Source organism: Sinohyriopsis cumingii, chromosome 9 (genome assembly GCF_028554795.1).
Source record: "Sinohyriopsis cumingii isolate HCF-2022 chromosome 9, ASM2855479v2, whole genome shotgun sequence".
Classification (NCBI taxonomy): Eukaryota; Metazoa; Mollusca; class Bivalvia; order Unionida; family Unionidae; genus Sinohyriopsis; species Sinohyriopsis cumingii.
In genome coordinates this window covers 53,831,637-53,837,715 of record NC_142969.1, presented here as the reverse complement: position 1 = coordinate 53,837,715, position 6,079 = coordinate 53,831,637, and the positions used below count along the sequence as shown (strand labels likewise).

Genomic DNA, 6,079 nt, shown 5'->3' with positions numbered 1-6,079 from the left:
CAAGGTTATATGAAACCAAGCTAGAGTATCAATATATATAAGAAAACTAACCACTTTAGAAAATTATGCCAAGAAAAACAACGATGATCACATGCAAATTAAGACCCGGTTTCACAGAAGTAGATATTGTATTTCTTGTGATGTATCCAAGATGAGAGCCGGAATGTGTTGCTGTAAAGTAATAAATCATCTTCTCTTGTAATGATTATGTAAATCATAGTAAAAAGTAATAAATCATCTTCTCTTATAATGATTATGTAAATCATGGTAAAAAGTAATATATCATCTACTCTCGTAATGATTATGTAAATCATGGTGAAAAGTAATAAATCATCTTCTCTCGTAATGATTATGTAAATCATGGTAAAAAGTAATATATCATCTACTCTCGTAATGATTATGTAAATCATGGTAAAAAGTAACGAATCATCTTCTCTCGTAATGATTATGTAAATCATGGTAAAAAGTAATATATCATCTACTCTCGTAATGATTATGTAAATCATGGTAAAAAGTAACGAATCATCTTCTCTCGTAATGATTATGTAAATCATGGTGAAAAGTAATAAATCATCTTCTCTCGTAATGATTATGTAAATCATGGTAAAAAGTAATAAATCATCTTCTCTTGTAATGATTATGTAAATCATGGTAAAAAGTAATAAATCATCTTCTCTTGTAATGATTATGTAAATCATGGTAAAAAGTAATAAATCATCTACTCTCGTAATGATTATGTAAATCATGGTGAAAAGTAATAAATCATCTTCTCTCGTAATGATTATGTAAATCATGGCAGTTGGAAAAGAAAGCTGGAATGAGCCCCCCCCCCCCCCCCACAACAGCAATTGTTCGTGTCACAATCGATGTTAAGGATATCTATCTCATGTAAGTCAATGGACTCATGTAAGTCAACGGACTCATGTAAGTCAATGGGTTCATGTAAGTCAATGGACTCGTGTAAGTCAATGGACTCATGTAAGTCAATGGACTCATGAAAGTCAATGGACTAAGAAGAAGACTTAACGTAGGTTATCATTGCCATTACTATGGAGCATTGACTTTTCTTTGAAGGTGCAGTTTGATTTATATTGTAATATAACTAATCGATCGAATTTGCAAGAGATTTCTTGATTTTTTAAAGTATTTTGAACTACGTAAGTCAATGTATCAATATATACAATACACACAAATCGCATATTTGGTTTAAACAATTTCTTGGAAATTTCAGTTCAGTTTGTTTTATGGCCCGGTTTCACATACGCAGATATTGGGTCTTGTCTTGTATAGTCTTGTCTTGTTCTATCCTGTCCTGTCTTTTCCTGTCTTGTGGTGTTTCACAGAAGACAAGACAAGACAAGACAAGACAAGACAAAGCAAGGCAAAGCAAAGCAAGAAGGCAAGGCAAGACAAGACAAGACAAGACAAGACAAGACAAGACAAGGCTTTCACATATTACTATGCAAGAAATACGTCTTTTTCAAAACTTATTGTAAATACTATAAACATCTCTAATTAAGCGCATACATGATAGTATGTATGGTATATATTTAAGGCTATCTGATACTTCTCAGTTGATGTTCAATTTTACTTCTACTAATTTAGAACACGTTATGAAATAATCTGAGTTTTATGATATTCTCTTTAACAATGTTATATTCCAGCAACTATTTTCGGTTGTAAATCACATAATTTTAGTTGTACAACTTTGCTAACCCCTGTCTATTCTATGCTTGCTCACTGTCCTTTCTGATCTACTTTTGCAATTACACTTCTGTATTTATGGAATATGTTCTTTATAATATAAAGTCTGGTCGTACACACAGAGGGGGCTAATATAATTGTTAGAGCAAATAAACATAACCTTTGTTTTCACCAGATCTTGTATATCTTAATGAGAGAATGTATACAACAATCAATATATACTGGAAATAACAGAAAACCATTAGGAACAATACAAGACAATGCAAGGCAAGACAAGGCAAGGCAAGACAAGACAAGACAACACAAGACAACACAAGACAGACGAGACGAGACGAGACAAGACAAGACAAGACAAGACAAGAAAAAAAACAAGAAAAGACAAGATAAGACAAGACCTTTTAACTGAACTTCTCGATGTGTACGTGATAACATTCTTTATCACATAGTTGGTCTAGTTTTCCTATAGTATGTGCAGTTTGATATTTTTGATATGACAACGTGTTACATATCATTTTATGTGATTCGGATCTGTCCCAATAAGCCCATGAAATTACTGTGCAGTATTCTCTTTAATGATTGGCTGCGATCGTAAGAAATCTTTTTAAAACCCGCCTACTGGAATTTTGTTGTTTTCAATGAACATCTTGGCGGAAATTTTAAAATCCTCATATGATCCTAGTTCTGCCTCTAATTTATTCACGAAGGCCGCTATATTTGGGCTATTCCATTAAAGTTTTGTATTCAATTAGGGACAAATATTCACTTTAGCTGTCAGCATGTCTTTTCTAACGCGTGCTGTGTTTAATGACCAAACATTTGGAGTCCAACAAACTTACCTTTTTTCGTTAGATTGGCTATTTATGGAGCAGGAAGACCAATGATAATGACAAGTAAACCTAATCACATTAAAGAAAATAGTTTCAAAATAGCTGTGTAAACAAACTGTTTGTAATAAGTGTTCAAATCTAGTAAACGAACAGTGCATGTTCATAGGGTAGGCAATGGGCATTTTTAATTAAAAAAACAAGGGTATAGTACATATATGGCATCGGTGATAATTATGTCTGTTCGAACAGCACGTAGTCCATACCATATCTACTGGCGGATAGATATCATATCACTAATTCATTCCAGCCTTTTGAAGGCGGCAATAAGTAGGTCCTTGTCGTATGCTGAGGATGTACCACTTGAAATATCCATATTTAAGCATTATGTGACATGTCGTGCGTAGTTTGAACATTTTGATTTGGCATAAAAGCTAACAGTTGATGACGAATTTTGTTACATTTTTTGCCTGTTTGAAATTATCTTTGCACCTGAAGAAAACGTATATTATGACAAGCATTTCTTTGAATCTGATCAAATACAAGTGATGTCGATGTACATTTACGCTGAATGTTATCAGGGAAGAATTTAATTTCATGTATGATTTTTTTTTATTGACTACGAGTTCGTACTTATATTGGATGTGCCAGAGATAATTCATACTTTTATTGGACAGTGCTAAAGATTGTTCATACTTATATTGGACAGTGCTAAAGATTGTTCATACTTCTATTGGACAGTGCTAAAGATTGTTCATACTTCTATTGGACAGTGCTAAAGATTGTTCATACTTCTATTGGACAGTGCTAAAGATAGTTCATACTTCTATTGGACAGTGCTAAAGATAGTTCATACTTCTATTGGACAGTGATAAAGATGGTTCATACTTATGTTGGATGTGCTAGAGATATTTCATGCTTTAATTGGACAGTGCTAAAATGGTTCATACTTCTACTGGACAGTGATAGAGATTTCTTCAGTTCTATTCTTCTACATCATTATTATCTCTGCAAATAAATGTCATTAATTTACTTTGTAGAAATGATGAATTAAACAGTGAGTTTCCAAGATGATTTATTTCTGTGCATGTCAACTTTAGTCACATTTCGTGGAAGTAATATACAGCTATAAATAGTCTTTAAATACAGTCGTATACTACGGGTATGGAGTGTGACTAAAGTTATATATAAATACAGTTGCATAATACTGGTATGAAAGTGTGAGAAAAGTTATAAATAAATAGTTGTATAACACTGGTATGAAGTGTGACTAAAGTTATAAATAAATAGTTGTATAACACTGGTATGAAGTGTGACTAAAGTTATAAATAAATAGATGTATAACACTGGTATGAAGTGTGACTAAAGTTATAAATAAATAGTTGTATAACACTGGTATGAAGTGTGACTAAAGTTATATATAAATACAGTTGTATACTATTGGTATGAAGTGTGACTAAAGTTATAAATAAATAGTTGCATAATACTGGTATGAAAGTGTGACTAAAGTTATAAATAAATAGTTGTATAACACTGGTATGAAGTGTGACTAAAGTTATAAATAAATAGTTGTATAACACTGGCATGAAGTGTGACTAAAGTTATATATAAATACAGTTGTATACTATTGGTATGAAGTGTGACTAAAGTTAAAAATAAATAGTTGTATAACACTGGTATGAAGTTTGACTAAAGTTATATATAAATACATTTATATACTATTGGTAAGAAGTGTGACTAAAGTTATATATATATTTGTATACTACTGGGATGAAGTGTGACTAAAGTTATATATAAATACAGTTGTATACTTCTGGTACTGCCATTTTGCAGCACATTATAGGGAATACACGGTGGCCCGTATGTTTCGTAGAGGAAAAGCCCTGGTACCACTGACTCGCGGGAAGCTACTGGCAAGCTTGCACATGTACCCACTTTGGCAAAGCCGAAACTGGATACCCTAGCGGACAGATGTGAGATCTCTGTGATTTGTACAGGTTAGTGCGTCAGATCACCCGGCCTCCCGGGACCCTTCGTCACAATGACAACTCCCGACAAAGGCAAATACTGTTAGTCCTGTCATTAGCCATCTTTGTGCCCTGAGATATTTATCTGTGAGATACACGCATGTATATATAGCAAGTCTGAGGCGCTTTCGGCTCTTTAATAAGTCTTTTTTCAAAGGCAAATACAAAACATAGACAAGACAAACAAATAAAACAGAAAAACGGCTATGTTTGCAAAACTTTACATGTTTGTTTATACGGGATTAAATCTTTACCTTTATTATGTTTCAACTAATTTATTTCAACTTGTTGCTGATACTGTAAAATATTTGTATTGACCTAGAAATCGATGAGCCATAACGACATCTGTTATTTTATGTAAATTTATGTAAGCGCAAATTATTTCTCAGATATTACACTGTTATATTAGTTATTATAGCTATTAAGCAAATTTAGAGAATTGATTAAAAGGAAAAGATAATTTTATTCGTGCATGGCTGCATTTTTTTATTGTTATTGGTTTAAACCGCTTGGTTTCAATGTTTTAAGGCGGTATATCTAGTAGGATTCTTTTTCTTTCCTGGTTTGGGGACTCCAGTTGGGGTTGTGAGCAATTGCAATAACTGTTATATCACTGAAAGTGTGGTCAGGGGAGGAGAAGTGTTCTGCGACCGGGCTTCTGTACAGCTTCTTTGTCATCCAATCAAATCTATGAAGGTTTATTCTTTTGTGTAGCTTTTCAGTTTCTCCGAAATACTGAAGGCTACAGATCTTACGTGTGTGAGATAAAGGACATTGTTCGTCTTGCATGTGGCTCCGGTGGCCTAGTGGTTAGAGCGTCCGCCTCGGATGCGGGAGGTCGTGGGTTCGATCCCCGGCCGAGTCATACCAAAGACTTACAAAAATGGTACTAACAGCTCCCTCGCTTGGCGCTCAGTATTAAGAGGTTAGTGTTAGGACTGGTCGGCCCGGTGTCAGGATAATGTGACTGGGTGGGATATCATGCTACATGTCTGCGGCATGATGCCCCAGTGCTAGACATCACTATAAACTGCCACATTGCAGACATCATAGCGATATGACTGAAAAATTGTTAAAGCTACGTTAAAAATCCAAATCACACACACATACACACTCGTCTTGCATGTTTTGTTTGGTCCACGTATGTTTAGTGTTTCTCTAGTCACTGTGCTAGAAATGTCCTGGTCTCTATCGTATGTTGACAGGTTGTGCACCTTTTATCACCACAGGGGCCAGATTGACTAGGGTGGTCTTGATTAATGATTGGCGTTAGCTTCGCTGTCACGGATTTGTATAAATCCTTTTATTTATTAAATACATGTACTGGGGTTTTGTTTTTTGTGTACAACGATACCCGAGGGTGATCTATGTATATTGTACAATACTTCGAAACAGTGAGTTCGCTTCATCCTATGCCAGACGTGCGAAGTGCTTTCAGTGGGAAAAACCGAATGCTTCCAGCGCACAGACAATGTATGGCGACTTCGTCTTTGTATAAATGCCTCACCGTAAGATTAAATATTC

At 34.5% G+C, this 6,079-nt stretch overlaps 1 non-coding gene across 1 annotated transcript; it reads left to right on the top strand.

The window, feature by feature from the left end:
• The first annotated feature begins 5,346 nt into the window (after positions 1–5,346).
• Positions 5,347–5,420, top strand: Trnap-cgg (transfer RNA proline (anticodon CGG)). The gene has a single exon. It is a non-coding gene; the product is annotated as a tRNA-Pro (tRNA).
• The last annotated feature ends 659 nt before the right edge of the window (positions 5,421–6,079 follow it).